Source organism: Schistocerca nitens, chromosome 2, assembly GCF_023898315.1.
Source record: "Schistocerca nitens isolate TAMUIC-IGC-003100 chromosome 2, iqSchNite1.1, whole genome shotgun sequence".
NCBI lineage: Eukaryota > Metazoa > Arthropoda > Insecta > Orthoptera > Acrididae > Schistocerca > Schistocerca nitens.
In genome coordinates this window covers 782352755-782364993 of record NC_064615.1, presented here as the reverse complement: position 1 = coordinate 782364993, position 12239 = coordinate 782352755, and the positions used below count along the sequence as shown (strand labels likewise).

The 12239-nt window shown below is 44.6% G+C and overlaps 1 pseudogene; it reads right to left on the bottom strand.

Annotated features, from left to right (window-relative positions):
- Positions 1–9301: 9301 nt before the first annotated feature.
- On the bottom strand, positions 9302–9419 carry LOC126237930 (5S ribosomal RNA; annotated as a pseudogene).
- Between the last annotated feature and the right edge of the window lie 2820 nt (positions 9420–12239).

Genomic DNA, 12239 nt, shown 5'->3' with positions numbered 1-12239 from the left:
AGACGATATCGCCCGCCTCGTATGGTAATTGTAGGATAGCTCCGTCGATCAGAGATTATCCGCTCAATTTGCTAAAGGCGATTCACTACCTCGTAACATGTACTATGGCACCGAAAAGTATTGGCACAGTTACATTTTAGTGGTTGTAGGTTAAACGAAACATATATTCCAGAACAGAACCCAGACACGTGCCACCTTACATTACATAGGTTACAAATATTTCCAAATGACCTGTCCGTAAAGTAACATACGTTGTTGTTGTGGTCTTCAGTCCTCAGACTGGTTTGATGCAGCTCTCCATGCTACTCTATCCTGTGCAAGCTTCTTCATATCCCAATACCTACTGCAGCCTACATCCTTATGAATCTGCTTAGTGTATTCATCTCTTGGTCTCCCTCTACGATTTTTACCCTCCACGCTGCCCTCCAGTACTAAATTGGTGATCCCTTGATGCCTCAGAACGTGTCCTACCAACCATAAAAATAAACATCGCTCTTCTGCATCCAAAACAGTATTGGCACACGCGTATCAATCGGACAGTGTGTTCGTTTTCTTCATTAGTGTTCACCTTCTAATAGCTAGTGTGTTCGGTTTCTTCATTGATGTTCACCTAAAAGCTAATGTGCATCCCTTTAGCATCTATAACAGCACGTAAATGCCTAGGAATGCTTTGTATTAAATTCCGGACGATATCAGGGGCAGTTTTCGACCATTCCTCCAGGAGAACTTTGTCGGCCGGGGTGGCCGAGCGGTTCTAGGCGCTAGAGTCTGGCACCGCGCGGCCGCTACGGTCGCAGGTTCGAATCCTGCCTCGGGCATGGATGTGTGTGATGTCCTTAGGTTAGTTAGGTTTAAGTAGTTCTAAGTTCTAGGGGACTGATGACCTGAGAAGTTAAGTCCCATCGAGCTCATAGCCATTTGAACCAGAGAACTTTCTCCAAGTCGTTTTTACCGGACGGACGCCTTTTTCTGACTTGTGTGTCAAGATGAGCCCACAGTTTCTCAATGGGGTTCAAATCAGGGCTCTGAGGTGGTGTTAGAACCCTTCTGGGGGCATTGTACAGTCACCACTCCCGGGTTTTCATGGCGGTATGTTTTGAGTCGTTGTCTTGCTAGAAATGAAACACCCCAGTAAGGCCCAATGTCTGTGCACTAGCGTGTAAATTACCTCGCAACACGTCGATGTATCCCATATGATCCATTGTACCGTGGATTACAGCTAGATTTCTAACGCCGGACGCCGCCATACAGCCCCAGATCATGATACCGCTCCCACCGTGTTTGAGTGTCGATGTGCGTATTCGGCTAGCGCCAAACTTACTTTCTTGCATCAAATCCGAACACATTGAACTTCGATTCGTCGCTAAATATCACAGTGTTCCAAAACTCCATCGGCTTGCTGATGTAGTCCTTGGCAAACTGCAGGCGTTTCTGCCGGTTAATTTCCGACATGTATGGCTTTTTCCTGGGAGAACGTCCATGCATGTCAGCCTCATTCAACACATTTCGCATGTTTTAATAAATATTTTTGGAACAGCGATCAAAAATTTTTTAAAAAAATGTTCTTTTTAAAATTCAGTCTTGATTGCACCACGTGTGCTACAAGAACATAGCTGACTGCTTACGGTCATATCACATGACCATCATCAGACCCATGGCATCCTTCGAAGATGGTAGGTGGAGCTCCACGTACCATCTTCGAAGGATGCCATGGATGCCATGCAATGGATGCCATGGTACGTGGAGCTCCACCTACCATCTTCGAAGGATGCCATGGATGCCATGGTGTTGACATCACAGCAGCTGAGAAGAGGGCTCCACCTACCATCTTGGAAGGATGCCATGGGACTGATGATGGTCATGTGATGTGACCGAAAACGGTCAGCTATGTTCTTGTAGCATACGTGGTGTGATCAAGACTGAATTTTAAAAAGAAAAATATTTCGTATAGTTTGAACACTAACCGTCTTGTCGGACGTTGTCTGAACAACCTCAGCAATAGTTGCTGCACTTCTAGCAGGTTCCTTCGGAGCAAGTGCAATGATACGGCGACACTCTCGGGTTGTAAGCACTTTTGGACGTCCAGGACGATACTGTTGTTCCAGTCTCTTTATATTTATGAATGATGGCTCGTACCGTGGTGTAGCTAACAGACACCACTGCTCCCTTATGAATAGAGCAATACCACTCTCTCACGCAACGCCACTGAATATTCCTTCTTCTTCGGCCCCATGCTGACCACTGTCGCGCAATACAGCAACATACTAGAGACTGGGCCGTCAACAACACGCGGTGTCTATTGCGTCAGCAAAAAATGGCTCTGAGCACTATGGGACTTAACTTCTGAGGTCATCAGTCCCCTAGAACTTAGAACTACTTAAACCTAACTAACCTAAGGACATCACACACATCCATGCCCGAGGCAGTACTCGAACCTGCGACCGCAGCGGTCGCGCGGTTCCAGACTGCAGCGCCTAGAACCGCTCTGCCACCCCGGCCGGCTATTGCGTTAGCAGATGGCGTTCCGGTACCTGAAAACCCAGCAATATACCGAGAAGCCACACTCTGTACCAATACTTTTTGTGTGCAGAGGAGATACATGTTTGCCCTTAACACTGCATTTCCTTGTTAATGGCAGGCACTGTGGGCAGAATTGTAATGTCTGGTATGTGAAGTAGCACGAACATGTGCTGTGTACCGGAAGGTGTGGCGTTTGTAACTAGCAACGATAAATACGCACGTGTACCAATTCTTTTTGGTTCGATTGTATAGTAAAGCAGCGTAAAGGTTCGATAATACAAGAAGCAGAATGTCAAAGCATTCCATAGCGCATTTCACACAGGTCGTCAATAGAAAGGCGTGTTTTTTGGAGGGGGGAGGGGGAGAGGAAGGAAGGGGGCGAGGTAGTGGTGTAAACTGCTAACATTGAAATTCATCTATCCTGGCCCGCGGTCATTCCTGCTGTAATAGTGGATTTTGTGCTTTTACGTCTTCCTTGATTTTATTTTATTTTCATTAAACTTATTTTAAATCCAAACCGCCAGGCTAGCTACTCGTGTTAACATGCCGCTTTCGGGATTCAGGAAGGCGCGCCGGTCCCGGATCGAATTTGCTCGGCGGACGAAGGACGAGGGCTGTTGTGCCGGCCAGCCTGAAAGTGGTTTTTTGGCTGTTTCCCACATACTGCTAAGTGAATCAGGCTGCTACCAACATTCCGCCTCAGTTACACGATTCGCAAGTGTTTCGGAAACGTTCTGACATTCACTATACGCTGACGGATGGGGTCACAAATTCCGTCCTGAGAGGTAGGAGGATGGGAGGGGTGGCGGCAGGAAGAGCATCCTGCCGCTCTCCACTGATAACACTGACAAGTCCAGATTAATATGCCGACCCCGTGAAGGCCAGAAAAAACACCAAAAAGTGTTTAAAATACTGTACGGCTTTGCAGCTGCAAAAAAGAAATCAATATTAATGTTGCCAGACGCATTTGATTTTATTGATGTAAAACCTCATCGTAAGCCTGCAGTGAAACATGTTTCCAACTTTGGTTTACTTTGCAGATCTAAAAAACAGTTATAAAATATACTGACGCATAATTTTGCGCCGGCCGAAGTGGCCGTGCGGTTAAAGGCGCTGCAGTCTGGAACCGCAAGACCGCTACGGTCGCAGGTTCGAATCCTGCCTCGGGCATGGATGTTTGTGATGTCCTTAGCTTAGTTAGGTTTAACTAGTTCTAAGTTCTAGGGGACTAATGACCTCGGCAGTTGAGTCCCATAGTGCTCAGAGCCATTTGAACCATTTTTTGAACCATAATTTTGCGTACTGCTCTGATTTCCGCCTATTAGTAGCGAAGTATCGTCCGCTTACACGCTTCACAAGTATTCCTGCATTTGGCACTGATGTTTATCAGAAATACCTCTTTAATGCGCATGGAAACGACACTTAAGACAATAATACTGTAAGTGAAACTTACACGTCAGTACCTTTTGTATCTAGCTGTTTATAGATCTAGGTAGCAAACCAAAAATGTGAATAAGTTTCATTGCAGATGACTGACGATGTTTTAAATCGCTAAAGTTAAAAGCATATGTAAATGTAAAGATGCACATTTTAGTAGTTGTAATACGAATTTTAAACATCTGTAATAACTGAAAAGACATTGTGTCCACACACATGAAGAACTGTATTTTAGTGTATGCTTTGTATTCGTGACACATTGCAAAGGTTCCATGACAATTTGGATATTTTTTCCAAGAGTGTTCTTGCACCAAAGCGTCCACGTGGAACTGCTTCTTTTCTATTATACCATTAGCCATGACATCAGCTACGCGTAAGTTAGAACGCAGTTTATGTGTCAAGATGAGATGAATGTTTCTGTTCAGTTTTGCATGTGGTTTCATGAATTATTTCACAAATATTTGATGTTAGTAGAATATTAGTATGATTCTGTTTTAGATTTTTTAACTTTTTCCCCTTGACCTCGGAGTCAAAGCATAAAATAATCTGCGCTAGTGATCAAATATTGTGGCGAATCGTTGTTGAAATACCACCGTGCAACAAGTCCTTATCGTGTTGAAGCTGCATGGGTAGCTGTACCTGTACCCGCCATCCAAGCTCTGTTTGACTCAGTGTCCAGGCGTATCAAGGCCGTTATTACGGTCCGAGGTGGTTGTTCTGGGTACTGATTTCTCAGGATCTATGCACCCAAATTGCGTGAAAATGTAATCACATGTCAGTTCTAGTATAATATATTCGTCCAATGAATACCCGTTTATCATCTGCATTTCTTGTTGGTGTAGCAATTTTAATGGCCAGTAGTGTATATTTCTTAAGTGCTTAGAAAGCTCCCTGGGTATGGACCCTTGCTGTTCTGGCGACACTGAAAGAGATGTGGCAGTGTTTACGACAACGGACGAATTCAGAATAGGGTGTTCAAATCTCTGTTCATTTACCTCGTTTTAGGGTACCCGTGGTATAAATAAATCACTTGGACATCACTGTCGAAATGATTATCTAAACAAGGGCACACCAGAGTTTTCCATAAATCGCTCACAAAACGTTCTGTTTTCATGCTGTACTGACTGTGCGTTTACCTAAAAAATGAAATGAAAATTGACATGTGCAGTGCGTTTCGATAGAAAATAAATCTCTTAATGCAAACCTGTCTTTCCACGCCTTTGTAATTCCATGTTTGTTTTGCTTGAAAGCTTCTTTCAGTATTCCTTCCACTGTGAAAAACGTGTGTCCGATTTCTAAGAAACGTGCAGCACTAGTCAACCATAATGTCCCATTTCCCATGGTATCCTAATAAAACCACTCTCCCTGCTTCTCACTGAAATCACTAAGGTTACTTAGGGTATTAATTGAATGAAGGAAGTACACTTTCAAACTCATCCAACAACAAATTTATTTTGTATTTAGTCAACGTAGTTTCAAATATGTGTCGGAGTTGGAGATATTATAGTTCCCCTGAAATTTCTGTGGAACTTCTGTGTGCGGTATCCATACCTCATTCTGAACTGACTGTAAAAAAAATTAAAACACTTCATCTCGTTTCCGATTCTCTGGAACAACAAAAACACTTCTCCCTTTCGTCCAGAAAGCAAGTAAAATAACTTTAAATCCACTAGATATGATCCATCCATGACTACTACATTTTAATTTTGTGAGAACAGCAGCTGTGTTTTCAGACCGCTTCTTCAGATGTACAGAATGCTCTTTAGGTATTTAGGCAAACAGCACTGACAACGAGACTTCTTTTTCAGAGTTGGTCACCTCATAATGCTTCTTAAATTTCTCTAACGTTGCAGGAAGAATGTTAAAGTAAACTAGGCTAGGCTCTGTAGAAAAATACGGTATGAACTGTAGTCTTTCTTGTGTACCACAAACGGGGGCTAGACTTGTTCTTTAACCTACAGCGTAACAGTTCCTTTAAATTCTAAGGAAGGCTCAAATATTTGACTAAATCGTTAAATTAAGCCTGTGTAAATGTTTGGAAAGGAAATTGCTCCTGACAATGTGTATTTTTTTCTGCATAAATTCCCAGACGTTACTCCTAACACGCTCTCAACAAACAATGAAATTTGCAAGACGCCGACGCCGTTTGTGGACGTGTAGACTTTTAAGCACGTTTATCATATACTGGTTTTTCTGTAATATTATTTGTGCTGTAAAATCGCATAGATGTGGAGGATTCACGAGCATACATTTGATTGCCAAAATAGTGCTTCCATTTTCTCCTATCAGTGTGGTGAACTGGGCTTTTTCCGTTCCTTAGTAACAAACGTCGCAGTGTTTACCTCTTTTACTTTTTTAGTAGATTTGCCTTTTCGAGTCATAATCTGTTGTAGACTCGCACTTCCCTGCCAAATATCAGGAGAGGTAGTACTGAGGCAGACGGAGTCCCAACCAGTGGAGGCCTCCCGAAAACCTTAGTCACAGCCGCGGGATTAGGAGTAGTTCTAAAGTAATTGTGGAGCAATATGCTTCAGACATGAAACACGAAAACCTAGTGTATGTTAAAGTTTACTTGTTTGTGGGCATACAGAGGAAAGTCGGTGACTTGCTACACATGTGCAGTGTAGCTGACTATCGCGTTTAAAGATATAATATTAAAGCTGTTGGTATTCCTTTAGATGTCTATTTCTATGCACAAGATTCTCCAGTATTCTTTCAGATTACACAACTATTTTAATCAGACTAAAAGGACGCTTTTCCCTTTTCCTTGATGTCTTTATACCCTTAAGTTCAATTTTATCCTTCGTGCATTACGTATCAGTTAGTCACTTCCTCTTGATGATCTTGGAGCTTTATATTATGAGCATCGTTGCAATGCTGGGTTTGTGTCGCAGCCGATTCTGCTTTGGATCGTTGATCCAAAAATTTGCTCATGGCTGGAAGGCTGGTGTAATTTTTTATATGCTTTCATCGATCGTTACTTGTATCTGGAATCCACGAAACAGATTATGCTGAACGAAAAAAATTTAAGACACATTCTCTTTGCTCTCTGTTTGCGTTCTCGCTCAAAGCTTGCAGTGTCGCAAATACACTGAAGAGCCAAAGAAACTGGTACACTTGCCTAATATCGTGTAGGGCCCCCGCGAGCACGCAGAAGTGCCGCAACAAACATGTCATGGGCTCTACTAATGTCTGAAGTAGTGCTGGAGGGACCTGACACCATGAATCCTGCAGGCTTGTCCATAAATCCGTAAAAGTACGAGATGTTGGAGATCTCTTCTGAACAGCACGTTGCAATGCATCCGAGATATGCTCAATAATGTTCATGTCTGAGGAGTTTGGTGACCATCAGAGGTGTTTAAATTCGGAACAGTCTTCCTGGAGCCGCTGTGTAGCAAGTCTGGACGTACGGGGTGTCGCATTGTCTTGCCGGAGTTGCCCACATCCGTTGGAATGCACAATGGTCGTGAATGGATGCAGGTGATCAAGCAGGATGCTTACGTATGTGTCACTTGTCAGAGTCGGACCTAGACGTATCAGGCGTCCCATATCACTCGAACTGCACACGCCTCACACCATTACAGAGCCTCCACCAGCATGAACTGTCCCCTGCAGACATGCTGGGTCCATGGGTTCATGAGGTTGCCTCCATAACCGTACACGTCCATTCGCTCGCTACAGTTCGAAACTAGACTCATCCGACCATGCAACATGTTCCCAGTCATCAACAGTCTAATGTCGGTGTTGACGGGCCCATGAGAGGTGTAAAGCTTTGCGTCGTGTAGACATCGAGGGTACACGAGTGGGCCTTCGCCTCCGAAAGCCCATGTCGATGATGTTACGGTGAATGGTTCGCTCGCTGACACTTGTTGATGGTCAAGCATTGAAATCTGCAGCAATTTGCGGAATGGTTGCACTTCTGTCACGATGAACGATTCTCTTCAGTCGTCGTTGGTCCCGTTCTTGAAGGATCTTTTTCCGGCCGCAGTGATGTCAGAGATTTCATGTTTTACCAGATTCCTGGTATTTACGGTGCACTCGTGTAATGGTCGTGCGGAAAAATCCCCACTTCTTGGTTACCTCGGAGATGCTGTGTCCTATCGCTCGTGCGCCGACTATAATACCACGTTCAAACTCACTTAAATCTTGATAACCTACTATTGTAGCAGCAGTAACCGACCTAACAACTGCGCCAGACACTTGCCATTTATAGGCGTTGCCGACCGCAGCGCCGTATTCTGTCTGTTTAGATATCTCTGTATTTGAATACGCATGCCATACCAGTTCCTTTCGTGCTTCAGTGTAGCTATACATTCTGGGCTCTGCTTCTCGATTGTCGGCCTGAAATTTCTTGGTATTATTTCTCAATGGAACCTTCAGTTTATCGTCTGTAATTCACTTTTTTCTCTTATTCCATTTTGAACACCTTGTAAGCACTATATACACCTTTTTTACCGCTACGAAAAATATACTTTGGACTTCTATATGTACAGCCATACTCTGCAACTACTATGGAGTACATGGTTGTGTGTTCTTCCAATTATACAAGTTATTAGGACTCCTTCCCGTGACATTCACGTATGGGCCCCGGAAAGACTGTTAAAAAGCCTCTCTGCACACATTAATTAATCTGATCTCGTGCTCACGATCTCTACAGGAGCGACCCCTAGGGTTTGTAATATATTCCTATGTTCCTCATTTAATGCTGGTTTTTTAAATCTTATAAGCAGTGTGCGTCTATCTTCAAGTGTCTGCCAGTTCAGTTTCTTCAGCATCTCTGTGGCACTCTCCCATTCGTACTGCCCTTCCTTCTACAATGATCAGCCAGAACATTATGACCAATTACCTAATAGCCGGAATGCCCACCTTTGGTACGGATAACAGCGGCGATGCGTCATGGCATAGAAGCAATGAGGCCTTGGTAGGTCGCTGGAGGTAGTTGCCACCACATCTGCACACACAAGTCACCTAATTTCTGTAAGTTCCGGGCAGAGGGGGTCGATGAGCTCTGACGCTCCGGTGAATCTCATCCTAGATGTGTTCGATAGGGTTGAAATCTGGGGAGTTGGGGGGCATTAATTAGAACTCGCCACTGTGTTACTCGAACCACTCCGCTACACTCCTGGTCTTGTGAAAGCAAAAGCACTTCGTCTTCAGGCCACAAGTGGCCCAACGGGACCATCCAACCGCCGTGTCGTCCTCAATCGAGGATGCAGATAGGAGGGGCGTGTGGTTAGCACACCGCTCTCCCGGTCCTTATGATGGTTTTCTTTGACTGGAGCTGCTACTATTCGGACGAGTAGCTCCTCAATTGGCATCACGTGGCTGAGTGCACCCCGAAAAATGGCAACAGCGCGTGGCGGCCTGGATGGTCATCCATCCCAGTGCCGGCCACGCCCGACAGTGCTTAACTTCGGTGGTCTCACGGGAACCGGTGTGTCCACTGCGGCAAGGCCGTTTCCCCTGGTATGTGACATGGCGCATTATCTTGTGGAAAAATGGCACTGCCGTCGGGAAACATGATCGTCATGAAGCGTTGTATGTGGTCTGCAACCAGTGTACGATACTCCTTGCACGAGACGGTGCCTTCCTCGAGCTCCACTGGACCCATGGATGTCCACTTGAATGTTCCACAGAGTATAATGGAGTCGCCGCCAGCTTCTCTGTCCCGCAGCACAGGTGTCAAGGAGCTGCACCCGTGGAAGACGACGGATTCCCGCCCTTCCATCGACATGATGAAGAAAGTATCGGGATTCATCAGACCATACAATGCTCTGACACTGTTCCAACATCCAGAGTCGATGGTCACGTGCCCGTTTCAATCGTAGCTGCCGATGTCGTTGTGTTAACATTGGCAAATGCATGCGTCGTCGGCTGCGGAGGCCCATCGTTAGGAGTGTTCGTTACACTGTGTTTTCAGACACCCCTGTACTCTGCCCAGCATTTAAGTCTGATGTTAGTACCGCCACAAGCCGGCCGAATTGGCCGAGCGGTTCTAGGCGCTTCAGTCCGGAACCGCGCGACCTCTACGGTCGCAGGTTCGAATCCTGCCCCGGGCATGGATGTGTGTGATGTCCTTAGTTTAGTTAGGTTTAAGTAGTTCTAAGTTCTAGGGGACTGATGACCTCAGCTGTTGAGTCCCATAGTGCTCAGAGCCATTTGAACCATTTAGTACCGCCACAGTTCGCCGCCTTCCCTGTTTTACCAGTCTGGCCAGCCTACGGCGTCCCACATCTGTAATGATGGGTGGCCGCCCAGCCCCACGACTCTGGACGTGGTTTCACCTTTTTTTCGCCACGTGTTGAAGACACCACAGCACTCCCCAACACCCGATAGGTCGTGCACCTTCCGAAATCCTAGTGCCGAACCTCCGGGCCATCACAATCTGCCATCGGTCAAACTAAAGTAGATCGCGCGCCTTCCTCATTCTACACGCGAGCATCACTCTCACCGATACTACATGCACTGTGCGTGTGTTTAACAGTGATTCCTCGCCAGGTGACGCTGCTATCGCCTGGACGGGTTTATATCGATAGCAGGTCGGTGGTCATAATGTTCGGGCTAATCAGTGTATACTTTCAGTATATCCTGTTAGCCTTGTTTGGTACAGATCCCACACATTTGAACAGTATTCTAGGATGGATCGCACGAATGATTTGTAAGAAATCTCCTTCATAGACTGATTGCATTTTCCTAATATTCTGCTAGTGAACCGATGTCTCCCACTTGCTTTACCTACGACTGAGCGTATGTGATCTTTCCATTTAATATCCCTTCGAATATTTACACCTAGGTATTGTACAATTCGAGTTATGACACATTGAGTCAGTCGTCATAGCATACTTTTCTTTTTCGTTACTAAAGAGCATCGTGAACTCAAAATCACACTAATAAAGGTTATGCGAGATGTTTCAGACGGATTAGAAAATATTTTAGAAGGTTTTAATTTAGACTAATTCGAATAAAACATTCCATATAACATGTGTCCAATTCTAATTAGTCACAGAGATAGAACTGTTCGAATATAACCGAAACAAATACAGGTGTTAACCAAAGGCCAGTGATGAAATAGAATTTTCTTTTTTCATACATTCCACCTCTGATATAAGTGCACTTTCGAATTCTTTTGACATCACGCGTAGTTCTTGTGATTTCGTACTGCCGCTCTTTTATGAGGATATAACTATTTATAATCTGAATGATTAAATCTTCTTTTGTGTTTACTTTTCTTTGCAGACTTCGCCTTTCAACCATTCCTACAGACAAAATATAGAGGGATAAGGTCCGGAGACTTTGGTGGCCAACAAACGTGAAACACAACTTTACAACTTGAGAATTTCAAAACAAAAATTACAATCAATAAATAAGCTCATGCAACTGGAGTAGTAACACACGAAATATAAACTTATCTCTCTAAACAGCTTTATCTTTGGAATCAATTAAAAATGGACACATGTTACATGGTAAGTTTTTTGGAATTAGTCCGTACTACCACCGTCTAAAATACAATGTCGGAAAAAAATCACTACACCAAGAAGGAGTTGTGCGGCATTAGCGAAAGATGGTAGGCGTGTTTCTAAATCTAGAAGATGATGTCTTTTCGCGCCAGTAGCTCAAGATTAGCTCTAGTAGCGCTTTAAATACACGCTGCAATGGTCGTGAGTGTTAGTTACCTTTGCGACTGGACGTGGTGATCCGATGTTAATCAAGAATGCCTTTAAGGCGACAAAGACGGCCGTTATCAACGCCTCACATGAGTATAAACGAGGTCGTGTAATAGGGCTACGAGAAGCAGGATGTTCCTTCTGCGAAATTCAGAAAAAATTGGCAGGAATGAAGTCACTGTACATGATTACTGGGAACGGTGCTCACGAGGATGTATGGTCACGAGAAGTCGCGGCTCCTGACGCCCACGTGGCGCTACCGAGAGGGAAGACCACCGTGTTCAGCTCGTCGTACTGCACCTGCAGCAGCAATTTCGGCCACAGCTGGCACTACATTAACACAACGAACTGTTATAAATCAGTTACTCTGTCTCCAGTCGAGCACATGTGAAACGTCATCGGACGACGACTCCAGCGTCATTCACAAACAGCATTAATCATCCATATATTGACCAAGTGCAACTGGCATGGAACTGCAGCCCACAAACTGATATACAGTACCTATACAACACAATGCATGCACATTTGCAAGCTTCTATACAACATTCATATACAGGTTATTAAGATACCAGCACTTCACATTTGCAATGGCTTCTCTCGCGCTTACATTAACCTGTG